Genomic DNA, 16,348 nt, shown 5'->3' on the forward strand with positions numbered 1-16,348 from the left:
CAAAGATCCTATAATCTAGAAAGATACAATGATGATATATACGGATTAACTCATGACAGTCGCTGAGCGAAACACTTCATAAATATTGCCGAGGTATTATAGGGGTTAGTTTTCATGGACTAAATGGAAGCATTGTTCAATAGGACTTTCAGCAATGGTGGAAATATTCTAAAATCCTCACCGACCAAGACAGTAACCAGGAGTCGGTCACATGTGGACTGTGGGACCTGGAAATGTTGCTATTGGGACTGAAGAATTGAACTTTTCATTGTATTTAATCTTGGCTAATTTAAATAATGTAAATAGCTACGTGTGACTAGTGGCTACCATATTGAAAAACACAGCCCTAGAAGCTGTAGGCCTGGGTTCAAATATCAGTGTAATCATTTATTACCTATTTCACTCTGACAAATTGCTTAATTTCTCTGTCCCTTAGTTTTCTTCTCCATTAAGTAGGGCTCCTGATAGCACCTATCTCATATATCACATCTCTCTCACATGCAGAGGGCAATGATGATTTTCTGTCTGTTTAGCAGAAATATTGATTGTATCGGCTTCCTAAGATTCCCATAACAAATAACCACAAACTGTGTGACTTAAAACAAGCGAAACTTATCTCACAAATCTGGAGGCCAGAAGAAAGAAATTAGGGTTGATCCTTTTTGGAGGTTCTGGGGGAGAATGTGTATCGTTCCTAGTTTCTGGTGGCTGCTGGCAATGCGTGGTGTCCTTCGTCTTGTCAGCACATTTGCAGTCTCTGCCTCAGTCTTGACATCACCTTCTTCCCTCTGTGTCTGTCCAAAATCTGTATCCTGTAAGATAGTGTTTCTATACTATCTATGAGCCTGAGCATTAGTCTATACTCTGTGTCTCAAATTGTCAAACTTTATTTTTCTTCTCTTTTTATTTATTTTGGGGTCTTTTGTTTTTTGTGGATTTTTCTTGAGACAAGATCTGGCTCTGTCTCACAGGCTAGAGTGCAGTGATGCAATCATAGCTCACTGCAGCCTTGACTTGACTTTCTAGGCTCAAGTGATCCTCCCACCTCAGCCTCCCAAGTAGCTGGGACTACAGGCATGAGGCACCACACTCGGCTTTCTTTTTTTTTTTTTTTTTTAAGATGGGGTTCTCACTACATGGCCTTGGCTAGTCTCAAATTCCTGGGCTCAAGTGATCCTCCCACCTTGGCCTCCCAAAATGCTGGGATTATAGGTGTGAGCCCACACACCTGGCCTCAAACCTTTCTTTATAAGAATATATGTCATTGAAAGTAAGGCCCACTCCTTGAGATCATTAACTTAATCATATTTTCAAAGATCCCATCTCCAAAAAACAGTCAAATTCAAAGGTCCAGGCATAAGAACTTGGATATTGTGTGTGTGTGTGTGTGTGTGTGTCACTATTCAACTCGCTACATGGTTTTTCTGGTTGTAAGTTTGTCTTTACCTATTTTACAATCATTTCAATAAGAAAAAAGTTCTATTTTAAAAAGGAACATATATATGTGTGTGTGTGTATATACCCACATATATATGTATGTATGTATATATGTATGCATGTATATATGTATATGTATGTATGTATATATGTATATGTGTGTATGTATGTATATACATACATACACACACTTCTCTCATATAACTGCTTTCCATTCTGTGCAGCCCTGAAGGACCCATGTTTCTGCTTGTGGCGGGATATGTAAATCTATAGTAATTATTACCTTGATGAAAAGAGTACATGATAAGTCTTAATGCAATCGCAAGCTCTGAAACAAAGGACTAATTTAAAGCAGTAGATGACATTAACCTGTGTTCCCATGAGTACATTAGGATTTTCAAAATACAGCACTTTCTCCTTGTACTGCATGCATACAAATGGGACTCAATTTATTGCAAATGGTATTTCCGAGCACAACGCTCGTGACATAATTAAGAAATGTATTCAGCCTATTACTAATTTAACACTGTTCAAGGTTCTTATCAAAAAGCCGTGTGTTGCCCCACAGTGTCACCATCAGATTTATGCATTGTAAATACAAATATATTTTATTCATAGTGGATTCTTGCAACTTCAATTATGCAATAAGTATTTATTTGGAATTCGTTCTCCTCCCCCCCGTTTGATAGCCATCATTAATTCATGTGAAACTGATTAAGCCTCTTGTAAAGCTCTAGCAAACACCTTAGAAGACAAACTCAATTTGTAAGTACGAAGCTGTTGTCACAATCATTTCAAATGAAGAAAAAGTAGCCTCTGGACTGAATAACTTCAAGGCTTGTGCTTAACAAAATGCTAAGGTAGAATACTTTGTTTTTTGTGGCACCAAATTATTTTCATTAGTATCCTTCTCCTCTCCTACAGGAACTTCCAAAGTTGGGGTCCAATCGACTCCTTTAGTTTCCTGCTAATATGCTCTTCATTCAGTCTCCCTGAGTTTTTTAAATGGAATTACCATGCATTCCATTTCTGGTCAAAATCTAGGTATCAATTAGATCTCCCACCTCTTACCACAAACAAATCAGCAAGTTCTGTTGGTTCTGTCTCCTATCGATACGTACTCGACCCTTTGAACTGTGCAGGTCCACTTATGCTGGGATTTTCATCCACCTCTACCACCCCTGAGAACACAAGAACAATCCCTCTATTTCCTGCTCCTTCTCTTCCTCCTCAGAATATTCAACATGAAGACAAGAGGGATGAAACCTTTCTGATGATCCACGTTCACTTCATGAAAAGTAAATACATTTTTTGTGATTTTCTTAATAACATTTTCTTTTCTCTATGTTACTTTACTGTAAGAAGACAGTATATAATACATACAACATACAAAATGTGTTTTAACCAATTTATTATTAAGGCTTCAAGTCAATGGCAGGCTATTAGTAGTTCAGTTTTTGTGAAGTCAAAAGTCATAGATAGATTTTCAACCTACACGGAGTGAGGGGGTTACCCCTAACCTCCACATTGTTTATGAGTAAACTGTACCTTAAAGTCACTTCTCACTAGGATGATCAGCTTGTCCAGGGTTGCCTGAGACTCTCTCGATTTTATTAGGTTGGTGCAAAGGTAATTGAGGTTTTTGCCATGACTTTTAATACCTTTGCACCAACCTAATAGCAATGAAAGTCCCACTTCTCAGGAGGCTCCTCAGTCCCAGATAAGCCAGGGTGGTTTGCAAGGGCTATCTCCATTTTAAAATAGAAACTCCTCCCTTTATCCTCAGTAAATGGAAATGGTTAGTCATCCTATTTGGTGGATATTGGATATTGAAAGGTTTGGTAACCATCCAGTGGGTAGATATCGGGTATTGGATTGTTTGGTAACCATCCAATGGTTAGTCACACCTTCCCTTTTGCCTTCACATCCACAATCCCCTCTCTTCTTGACAAGTGCAGTCATATCTGGTTCTATTCTTCCTCTGCTGCAGTTATATCTCCGTACCTGTGATAATACTCCCTTACATAAAACCCTTCATTCGATTAAACTTCTTACCATGGTGTGCAATGCTCCATTGTATTTGTTTCCTGTGGCTGCTGTTACCATCCACAAACTTAGCAACTTAAAACAACACAAAGGTACTACCCTGCTATTCTGAAGATCGGAAGTCTAAAATCAGTTTTACTGACCTAAGGTTATTGCATTGGCAGGACTCACTCCTTCTGGAGGCTCTAGAGGACAACTTGTTTCTTAGCCTTTTCCAAACAGGCTCATTCCTTGGTTCCCAGCCCCACATCACATAGTCTTTTTTTCCTCTACTTTATCACATTGCCTTCTTTCTCCCTATCTGACTCTCTCACCTCTTACAAGGACCTTTACAGGAGGTATCTCCAAGCCCCAGCTGTGGCCAGTTAGGAACTGAGCGGCACAGCAGGAGGAGAGCAGTGGGTGAAGCAGTGAAGCTTCACCTGTGTGTATAGCCGCTCCCCATTGCTCACATTACTGCCTGAGCTCTGTCTCCTATCAGATCAGCAGCAGCATTCAATTCTCATAGGAGTGCAAACCCTACTGTGAGCTGTGCGTGTGAGGAAACTAGGTTGTATGCTCCTCATGAGAATCCAATGCCTGATGATCTATTATTGGGGCCATCTAGTTGCAGGAAAACAAGCTCAGAGTCACACTGATTCTACATGATGGTGAGTTGTATAATTATTTCATTATATATTACAATGTAATAATAGAAATGAAGTGCACAATAAATGTAATGCACTTGAATCATCCAAAACCACCCAACAGTCCACGCTCTGGGTTCATGGAAAAATTGTCTTCCATGAAACTGGTCCCTGGTGCCAAAAAGGTTGGGGACTGCTGCTGTAGAGGACCACTTCTTTCTTTGTCTTTTTTCAACATCTTCATTCCTTGGCTCCTGGCTTCGCATCACATAGTCTTTTCTCCCTCTGCTCTCTCATCACTTTGTCTTCTCTCTTCCTATTTGACCCTCCCGTCTCTTACAAGGGCCTTTACAGAGACCCTTATGACTTTATTGGGTTCATGGAATAATCCAAGATCATCTCACCACCTCCAGTTTCTAAAGGTCATCAGATCGGCAAAACCCTTTTTACCAGTTAAGGTAACATATTCACGAGGTTCTTAGGTTCTTGGAATTAGGATGTGGCCATCTTTGGAAGGGAGACGCTAATAAGCCTATGACATCTGCTTCATCTGGTCTCTGCCTTTATCTTTGGGGTCTTAAATGGTGCTGCTGTTGGATCCACACAACCTGGTCCATTCCTCACCTAAGCTGGCCTTCTTTCAAGTCCTTGAACATATCATGTTTATTACCAATATAGGATGTTTGCACTTGGTGTCCTGTTTGCCTGAGTTCATTGCTCTCAGGTATTCAGAGGATTGAGTCTTTACTTTTTTTTTTTTTTTTTTTTTTTGAGATGAAGTTTCACTCTTGCTACCCAGGCCGGAGTGCAATGGCGCGATCTCGGCTCATCACAGCCTCCGCCTACTGGGTTTAAGTGATTCTCCCGCCTCAGCGTCCCGAGTAACTGGGATTACAGGCATGTGCCACCATGCCTCACTAACGTTTTGTATCTTTATTAGAGACGGGGTTTCTCCACATTGGTCAGGCTGGTCTCAAACTCCCGACCTCAGGTGATCTGCCCGCCTCGGTCTCCCAAAGTGCTGGGATTACAGGGGTGAGCCACCGCACCCAGCCGTGGCTTTCCCATTTTTAAGTATCCAACTCAAATATCACCACATCAGAGAGTTCATCTTTGGACACCTCCATTCGCTGCCAGCCCAACATCCTCTATTTCATTGCATTATTTAGGGTGCTTTTGATTCAAGCAGAGACAACTCAACTCAAACCAGTTTCGAAAATAAAGAAGATGCAGCATGTCATGTAATGTAGGTAGATGGATCCACAGTTGGTAAATTCAGCTTTTCAGTGATGTTATCAGGAACCTAGTTATGTGACATTGTCCTGCTGTCCCAGTTCATGGCCACAAAATGATGTGAGACTCTGGGTATCATATGCAAACACAATCAAGTCCATGAGAAGAAAAGGCCATTGCACATATGTGTATAGTATGCAAAGAGCAAAGGAACTTTTTGCAGATAGGCCCGGCTTTAGCGACACACTTTGCCCCACCTTTCATTGGCCAGAGCTGAATTACCTGCCCACCTCTAAACCAACCACTGCCAAGGAGAAAGGAATTACCACCATTGGTTGTTAATCAGAGTTTATGCACCTGGTGGTTGGATATCTAAACACCAAAATATGAAAGTAAAAGTTAGAGAAGTGACCCATCTGACTTTTACACCAATTCTCTATTTTATTTTCTTTATTGTGCCTATTACTTTGAGAAATAAACTTCTTTTATTGCCTATATTTTTCCAATAAAACATAGATTTAATAAGAGTAGGTACTTGCCTGTCTTGCTCACAACAGTATCCTCATTCCTGAACAGTGTCTGGCACATAGTAAATGCAAAATAAATCTTATTTGTTGAAATAATCTTGTTTGCTAAAATAACTCTTACGCCAATTCAACTTGCATTCTTTCATATTGTTTTCTTTGTGTCTATTCCGCAAATGTCTACTGAGCACTATCATATACTGATCACTATGCTAGTAAGTAGGAATAGAGCCCTGAACAAGATAAACATGATCTTTAGAAGCTCTCAGTTTAAAGGGGGGATAAAATAAACAGAGGTGACATTGAAATAAGTCTTGATTTTCTCTACCTCTACACTCTTGAGAATTAAGCCCAAAAGTTCCATACCAAAGTGATTTTCTTTGCCATAGATTCTCAAACTTCTTGGTTCCTTACAATTGTCTGGGTTACTAGTTCTACTCTACTTTTTTATGATTTTGTTTTTATTTTTAATCTATGAGGGTACATAGCAGGTGTATATATTTATGGGGTACATGAAATGTTTTGATACGGGCATGCAATGCATCATAATCACATCTTGGGGAGTGGGAGTCTCCATCCCCTCAAGCATTTCTCTTTTGTGTCACAAATAATCCAATTACATTCTTTTCATTATTTTGAAGTGTAGAATTAAGTTATTATTGACTATAGCCACCCTGTTGTGCTATCAAATATTAGGTCTTATTCATTCTTTCTAACTACTTTTTTTTATACTCATTAACCTTTCATACCTCTCCCCCAGTACCCCATACCCCACCCTTCCCAGGCCCTAGTCAACATCTTTCTACCCTCTATGTCCATGAGTTCTAAATGCAGATGACTGTCTGTATTAGACAGGGTTATCTAGTTCTAAATGCAGATGACTGTCTGTATTAGACAGGGTTATCTAGAGAAGCATAATCAACAGGACATACAGAGAAAGATAGAAAGGAGGTTTATTATAGAAATTAGCACTTGTGGTTATGAAGGCAAAGAGGTTTCATGATCTGCCATCTGCAAGCTAGCGAACCAGGAAAGCTGGTGGTGTGATTTAATCTCAGTCTGAAGGCCTGAGAATGGAAGGTAAGGCCAATGGTGTTAGTCCTGGCCTAAGTCTAAAATTCCAAGAGCGAGACGTGCCAGCGTCTGAGGACAGGAGAAGATGGATGTCCCAGCTCAAGCGGAGAGAGTAAATTTGCCCTTCCTCTACCTTTTTGCTCTATTCTACCCCTCAGCAGATTGGATGGTGCCCACTCACCTTGGTGAGAATATCTTCATTTTTCAGTCTACCGATGCAAATGCCGATGTCTTCCAGAGTCACTCGCACAGACACAACCTAGAAATAATGTTTTATCAGCTATCTGGGGGGTCACATTGTTTAACATTGTTACTTTAAGTTACCTTTTCTGTAAGAGTGAAAGCAGAGTGGACTTTCCTATTATGCAGACTCAAGGAGACTGGAACCTCCTGTTTTCAGGAAAAACTGGCCTGTTTGGGGATCTATCTGCTTCCTTTAAGTTTTAGTTTGACAATGTAGCATTTAGCATGCGTGATTCCACTTGATTTGGTACCGTCTACTGGGGGCTAGTACAGGAGCTCAGTCCAAAAGATCTCCCATAATTTTTTTTCACGCTATGCTGCAGCAGGATATAACGGTAGAGATTGAGGGAAAGATGCGTTTTAGATTGGGCAATCTGGAAACGCCATTCAGAGGAAATGACCCTGCGGTAGAAAAGTAAATGAAGTACAAGGAAGAGCGACTCTCTGAGAAAGAGCATCCCAGGTAGAGGGGTCTGCTCACAAAAAAATCACCTGCAGCCAGCTTCCAGAATAAAAGTGGTCGGAACACTATGACATGATCCTTATTAAATAACAACGAAATTTGGTGGAAAAAGGTTTCATGGCCTATGCTGGTCACAGAGAAAAGCCAGGATCCTTCTTTCTTAATGATGCCACCGCTTTTTGAAATGCAGTGTTGTCGTCAAGGCCTAGAGTGAATATGTTTCAAAAAGAGACTGTTTGATCATCAAAACAAGTGCTTGGAACACTCATCCCAGGAAAGGGAGGTGAGCGACAGCCAGCCCCCAGGTTCTCGGCTCTCATCTCCCCACACCCCTGGCCTCAGCCAATCTGAAGATCACTCACTGACTGTCTTATCACAAAACACAGACAATGGCAGCTGCCAAATCTTCCAGCTTCTCTGAAGTATTGTCCAAAGCCCACCCTTCCCAGGACCACAAATCTCCTCCTGGAAGAAATGACCTCCAGCAGCTTCTGTGACAAGCTGGCTTGCTCCTAAATTCCTCTCTCCTCCTACACATGCTATGCACACCTTATAAACCCCGTACTTGGTCAACTCACATGTCACTTTCACAGGGGAGTCTGCAGTGATCAAATAGACAATATCAGTTCCCCCAGTATAGACTCTCAGGACTCCCAAAGAGCCTGCCCATGTGTAGTTGCATAAGATAATGTGGTTAATGTGTGTATTCAACCTGTAACCTCCAGGAAGCCCATTTTGTGTTGCCGAGTTTTGAGGCTGCAATGTTTAAAAATAGTAAAATTTTGAGTTTTGAGGTTGCACTGTTTAAAAACAGTAAAATCATGATTCTTTTACAAATATAACACGAATGTTTGTCAAAAGATTCCATTTAGCCCTTTAGTTAATGCAGAAACCCATAAGATGTCACAAATAATTCAAAGAAGAATCCAAAAAGCAGATACACATATAGACATCAGGAATCTTGAAAATAATTCACAAGTAGAAGCAAAACTGGTCGATGTCCACAGGGCAAGAATCAATTGCATTCCATGGGACAGAATTTGCATGTCTATGCACAAGAATCGTTTGCATTGCTATCTGTTTCCTACAATTTGCAGAGCTGAGAAACAGCTCGATGATGGACAGGAACTGAGATGATGAAGAGACTTTTAGACAGAACACCCACAATCTTTTTGCTTCTTGTCAAAGTGTTTCCCAGTTTTGCTCATTGTTTTCTTCAACTACTCTGCAGAGTGCTTACAACGTAGTAGATATTCAAAGAATATTTATTATTAAATGAAGGCCAGTGTTGTGGGTATATTTATTAAAAGAGGATATATTTTGAAGCTGGTGGGGTGGTTCTATTTTAACCTCTCTTAGGGTCCATATCTGCTCATGTCTAGTGGACAGATCGAGAAGTTCAACCAGGATCTTTGGAGAATACTCATCCTAAAAGACATGTGTGGCTCAATAATAAATTCTCTTTGGTCAGAAGAGGGCACACATGTGCACATACAAAAACACAGATCATTGACATTACATGAGTACCTTAAAATAGGCTAGATGCTATGGGAAAACTTAAGAAAATAGCATTCTAATGAGATCATGAATGTAAAAAGGTTTTGAAAATGGTAAAATACCAAATGAGTGGAGGTTGAGAGAGTAAAATATCCATTTCAAATCTGTGTCGTACGGGTTTAGAGGCAGGAATACTTTGACTCAGCCAATAAAATAAATAGCAGTCCCCAAAACTTTCAGTTTATCCCATAATTTATGCACTAAAAACCTCACCTCCTTCCCTCTCTTTTATCACATTTATGAACATTCTACCATTTCTCAAGCTCATCTCATGCTTCAAGGATGTTTACTTACACTGGTTTTCTTCAAGACCCTGGGAGGAAGCCTAGCAATGTATACATATGGTCATAGGTTTTCTAAAAATGTCAAAGACAAAGTATTTTACCTGCTATCAGTTAAGACTATTAATGATATCCCATCAACCTTCTTAATTACACTTCCTCTTGTGATATGGTTGTCCAAATGGAACAGGTATTTTGGTGATCCATCAAAGAGATTTGAGTGGGAGCTACATTTAGTTGGATTGATTGTGACATATTAATGTAGTTTTCAGTCACTTTTATGGAGAATTAAACTACTGTTACATCCCAGTGTAGGAATGCCTTCAAGAAATATGTGTTCCACCCACTATGTTTACCCATCAGGAGTCATGATACGAAAATGCTGGGAAAAGGTTATTTTGTGATGTGCCTGGGTTCTGTAGCACCAAGCCCGGGAAATATGTGGGCAGTGAGGGAGGAATAAGACTTGAAATGAAAGATGGTAGAAACAAGTCTGTAGAAAATTCTTCCAATCATAAGATATATAAAATATGTGTAACTGACTTGGCTCTCACTGATAACTACTCAAAATAAAATTTATTACCAAAAGAAGTATACTGGAAAAATACAGCCAATACAATTTTAAATATCACATAGTTTATATATGTACATAGGAAACATATTAGATAAATAAAATTCATTAGATCATTTGAATATTTAGGGTGAAATCCTTCAGGTATACTACAAACAGTTCTCACTGTATAGACACATGTTTTATAAAACACAACCATCAATAATAATAGAAATACATCCCAATCAACAAAACCATAATCTTTGTTTTCTATGAAAAGTATTACAAAGTCGTTGTCATATGAAAAAGCAATAAAAGACTTTGCAGCTAAAAGGAGCAAGAAAAATGTATCCTGGAAGCGTATCAAGGCGATAATAAATACAGAATATTACATTATTTCTTTGAATTTTGTAATATTTGTGCTTTTTGGTAAGATTGTAGAAATCTGGGCAATTTGTTGTGATTTATATTCTAATTCTAAATAAATACTTACTTTTGTAACATGTTTTTGCTTGTACTTTTGCAATCTTTTTCTTACAGAGGGCCTTGAAATTCTATAACCATCAGGTTCCATAGAGCCTGGCTCTGACCCTACTCACGGCGGATCATTTTATGGTCCATCCCATTATTTGTCCTCACCCTGTTACTGATTTTCTTACCTTCTCCCTAAGAAAACCCTAAAGGCTCCTCCAAAAGACTCCTAGATTTGATAAATGACTTCAGTAGTTTCAGAATACAAAATTAATGTACAAAACGCAGCAGCACTTCTATACAACAATAATGATCAAGCTGATAATCAAATCAAGAAGTCATCCCATTTACTATACCTACAAAAAAAAAAAAAAAAAAAAAAAAGAATTACCTGGGAATATATTTAACCAAGGAAGTGAAAGGTCTCTACAAGAAAAACTACAAAACACAAATAAAATAAGTTGTAGATGACACAAACACATGGAAAAACATCCCATGCTCATGGATCAGAAGAGTCAGTGTCATTTAAATGACTATATTGTCCAAAGGAATCTATTTGGTTCATGCAAAAGTAATTGCAGTTTTTGTCGTTACGTTTAAGGGCAAAAACCGCAATTGCTTTTGCAACAACCTAATACAAGTGTAATGAAATTCCTATCAAAATACCAATATAATTTTTCACAAATTAGAAAAACAATCCTAAAGTTCACATGGAACCAAAAAAGAGCCCAAATAGCCAAAACTGTCCTAAGCAAAATCCACAAGCATCACCTTATCTGACTTTAAATTATACTACAAGGCTATAGTAACCCAACAGCAACGTACTGGTATAAAAAGAGACATATAGATAAACTGGAGAGAATAGAGAACTCAGAAATAAAGTCACATACATACCGTCAGCTGATGTTTGACAAAGTAGACAAAAACATATATTGGGGAAAGACCTCCTTATTCAATAAATCGTGCTGGGAGAATTAGATTGCCGCAAGTGAAAATCAAAACAGTGAATGGACAACCTGCAGAATGGGAGAAGGTATTTGCAAACTCTGCATTTGACAAAGGACCAATACCCAGAATCTACGAGGAACTTAAACAATTGAACAAAAGCAACGAAAACCATGGACAGACATTTTTCAAGAGAAGACACACAAATGGGTAACAAACATATTTAAACATATTTAAAACTTTAAACATCACTAATCATCAGAAAAATGCAAATTAAGACCACAGTGAGATACCAGTCAGAGTGGCTACTATTAAAAAGTCAAAAAATAACAGATGTTGACCAGGATGCAGAAAAAAGAGAATACTCATACAGTGTTGGTGGGAATGTAAAGTAGCACAACTTCTATGAAAAACGGTATGGAGATTTCTCAAAGAACTAAAAATGGAACTACCATTTAATCCAGCAATCCCGCAGCTGTATATCTACCCAAAGGAAAGTACCTCATTATATACCTCATTATATAAAAAGATATCTACACTTATATGTTGATTACAGCACTATTCACAATAGCAAAGATATGAAATCAATCTAACTGTCCACCAATGGATGATTGGACAAGAAAATATACAACATCTCAATACTGTATATATATACAGTATTAATATATAGAGTATTAATATACACAGTTGATATAGATATATACCATATATAGTCTATATAGATACATATACAGTATACATATAAATATAAAAAATAGAATACTACTCAGCCATACAAAAGAATGAAATCACGTATTTTGCATCATCTTATGTTGCTACGTGGATGGAACTGGAAGCTGTTATCCACAACTCAGAAACAGAAAGTCAAACACCACATGTTCTTGTTTATAAGTAGGATCTAAATAATGTGTACACACAGATAGAGAGTGTGGAATAATAGACATCAAAGACTCACAAAAGTGAGAAGGTTGAAGAGAAGTGAGGAATGAGGAATTACTGAATCAGTTCAATGTACACTATCTGGATGATCGTTACTCTAAAAGCCCAGAGTTGACCACTATGCAATATGTCTGTATAAAAATTGCATTTTTACTCTCTGAATCTATACAAAAAACCCTTATTTTTAAAATAATGTTTACATAGGCACTTCAATATAGACATGTGACAGTGGCAATGTCAAAATAACAGACTTCATAATTACCATCTAACATCAACTCCATTTGACTCCAAATCTCCACGTTAGTAAACATGGAAAAGTTTCATTAAAAATTTCCCGAATAATTAAACATGGTAAACAGAACAGTGTTTTGAAATTGCCCATGTCCATTCCTTGCAACTATGTATGTGTTGCTTTATAAAGAGAAATTGGATTAAGGTTGTAGATAGCATTAAGGTTGCTAATCAGCTGGCCTTGAGAGGGGGAGATTATTCTGGATTATCTAGTTGGACCCAATTTGATTACAAGATTCTTAAAAATGAAAGAAGGAGGGCCGGGTGTGGTGGCTCATGCCTGTAACCCTAGCAGTTTCGGAGGCCAAGGTGAGCCAATCACTTGAGGTCGGGAATTCGAGACCAGCCTGACCAACATGGAGAAACCCCATTTCTACTAAAAATACAAAATTAGCCGGGCGCGGTGACGCATGCCTGTAATCCCAGCTACTCGGGAGGCTAGGGAAGGAGAATTGCTTGAAACCGGGAGGCGGAGGTTGCGGTGAGCCAAGATCACGCCACTGCACTTTAGCCTGGGCGACAAGAGTGAAATTTTGTCTCAAAAAAAAAAAAAAAAAAACAAAAACCCAAACCAAACAAACAAACAACAATAACGATAAAAGAAAACAAACAAAGAAGGAAGGAGACAGAAGAAATGAGTCAGAGAAAGAGATGTGAGGAGCAAATCGGAGTCAGAGAGATACTGCATTGCTGACTCTGGAGATAGAGGAAAAGACCACAAATGTGGGCAGCCTCCAGAAGATGAAATGCCAAGGAAATAGATTCCACCCTTCAGCAAGCCTTCAGCAAGAAGTGCCGCCCTGCCAGCGCCTTGATTTTTAGTTCGGTGAGAACTATATCAGACTTCTCACCTTTAGACTGTAAGATAATGTATTCATGCTGTTTTAAGCCACAAAGTTGGTGGTAATTTGTCACAGCAGCAGTAGAAAATTAATGCATGGAGTATCAATTTGAGCAACTGAGACACTGGGATATGGGACCACCATGTCAGTCAAGATGTTTTGGGTTATTGATAAAAGAATGCTAATACACTGTTGGTGGGAGTCTAAAGTAGTTCAGTCATTGTGGAAGACAGTCTGGCGATTCCTCAAAGACCTAAAGGCAGAAATGCCATTCGACCCAGCAATTCCATTACTGGGTATATACCCAAAGTGAAAAGAAATCATTCTATTATAAAGACACATGCATGTGTATGTTCACTGTAGGACTATTCATAATAACAACAAAAAAAAATCAACCTAAATGCTCATCAATGGTAGACTGGATAAAGAAAATGTGGTACATATATACCATGGAATACTATGTAACCGTAAAAAAGAATGAGATCGTGGTCCTTTCCAGGGACATGGATAGAGTTTGAGGCCCTTATGCTTAGCAAACTAACACAGGAATAGAAAACCAAATACCGCATGTCCTTACTTATAAGTGGGAGCTAAATGATGAGAACACATGAACACATAGAGGGAAACAACACACACGGGGGCCTTTCAGAGGGTGGAGGGTGGGAGAAGGGAGAGGATCAGGAAAAGCAACTAATTGGTACCAGGCTCAACACCGGGGTGATGAAATAATCTGTACAACAAATCCCCATGACACAACTTTACCTATGTAACAAACCTGCACTAGTACCCCTGAATTTAAAGTAATAGTTTGTTTAAAAGACAAAAAAATAGAAAACTCATTTGAACGGACTTAATTATGAGGAGAATATATTGGCTGGAATAACAAAGTAGACCACATTAGATCCCATGCAATGGATTAACCAATCATGGTGGCCGGAGGGACCGTAATGACTTAATGGATTTAACCTAAGCCGTAAGCTCCAGCCCACACCCTTCCAAAGAAGGGGTACATCAGCATCACCTGGGTCCCCAAATGCAAATCAGGTATGGTCAGGAAGGGAAAAGGCAAAGAAACTCTGAAAAGGCTGCCACACATGTCCACGACAAAGAACATTGCTTTTTCATTTTCCTTTTAACCGGTCTGTGAAAGGCAGACCCAGGATCTGACCACTGCAGAGACACGAAAATAAGGCAAGGGGGAAAAAAAAAAGTTTAATCGTTGATGTTGGAACACACATCTCCTGCTTGGTCAATCAACTATTTTTTTTATTACTTGATTTCACCTTCATTCTAGTTAAAATAGTCTGGTAGTCTGGCCAAGAGGTTGATTAATAAACCTTCAAAAGCTAGTCGTCTTTAAAGGATTCACTCGAGTCCATTTCAATGCTCCTGTGTTTGTTTTTGTAGCTTAAAGGCCACCAAGTCAGAGTTCCTCTTGGTTGATTCTCTCTTCCACCAAATGTTCCGTCACTATTGTTTTATTGCAATCTATTTACAAGAAATAGGCGATTATTTTTTCCACGATGCCAGGAGCCCTGAGCTGTGTTTGTTTATTGCTCTTCTGTGCACCAGAACACATCCTTGGGATTCAGCTGCCAATGTAAGGGATTAAGGGGCTAAGTGACTCTGACTAGAGTAGGAATCTTTCAAATGTGCACCTCTCCCCAACTCTTTTGCAGGCAATTTTTATTTCACACACACACACACGTATGCACACACACACACACACACACACACACCCTCCACACACAGTCCTTGCTACAAGCTGGCAACAAATCAATTTCCTAAGATCTATTCAATCTCTTTTTATTCCACCTTGGAAAATAGAAAAATGTGCAGGCATAACACATGCAATTATTCAAATATATATATATCCATTATATACATTCAAATATGTATCCATTAGTTATATATATATGACTACATAATATCTATTCTATAGATATTGAATATTTATATTTGAATATTTATATTCAATATACATCCATTAGTAATATATGTGACTTATATAAGTTATATATATGACTATATATACATAAAACTAATGGATATATATTTAATATATGTATTCCACACATATGGAATTGTATGAAATTCCATACATATGAATTCCATACATACATAGCATATCCATTAGTTATATATAACAGTCAATATATCAATCCATTATTTATATATAATATATAAATATATCATGTTTTATATTTATATAAATATAAATATAATATACTAAATGTGTTTCTATATATAAAACTAATGAATATATATAATTCTGAATCTTCATATATATAAAACATTTCTCTCTTCAACCCACTGTTCAGAGTAAGTACCATCTTCTCTATTTCCATATATATGTATATAAAAACAGATATATATCCATTATATGTTTACGTATACATACACACATAGACACACACACACACGCACCATATATATGTATTCATTAGTTAATCTGCTTTTCTCCTTCAGTTGGAAGTACCCCAAAGGAGTATCTATCTATCCATCTGTCCTGTCACAAAACAGATCATTCTCAACAGCAACGGAAATAGAATCAGCTCCATTGCCTGGGAATCATTTCTGTGAGGAGTGCTTTCGTTCTAACCTAGGTAAAGATAAGCAGTCCTTCTCCTTACTTGATTATAGTTTCAGCTTGAAATTAGAATGTTTTTAAATAACGAAATGGGCAAAAACATTTTTTAAGTTAGCAATGAAGTTGATGGCATAATGAAAATAACAAACATTTAAAAATTGACATGAACTCTTGGATTTGAATATTTATGCTAATTGTTTCAAACTTTTTACATAGATTTAAATCTTTTGTATGTC

At 38.1% G+C, this 16,348-nt stretch overlaps 1 long non-coding RNA gene across 1 annotated transcript in view; it reads right to left on the bottom strand.

The window, feature by feature from the left end:
* The window catches only part of LOC103880292, a 77,096-nt gene that overhangs the window by 23,712 nt on the left and 37,036 nt on the right, over positions 1–16,348 (bottom strand). The window contains exon 3 of the long non-coding RNA XR_641250.4: positions 7,122–7,199. This is a non-coding gene — a long non-coding RNA (uncharacterized LOC103880292). The remainder of the gene's footprint in view (positions 1–7,121; positions 7,200–16,348) is intronic.

Source organism: Papio anubis, chromosome 18 (assembly GCF_008728515.1).
Source record: "Papio anubis isolate 15944 chromosome 18, Panubis1.0, whole genome shotgun sequence".
NCBI lineage: Eukaryota > Metazoa > Chordata > Mammalia > Primates > Cercopithecidae > Papio > Papio anubis.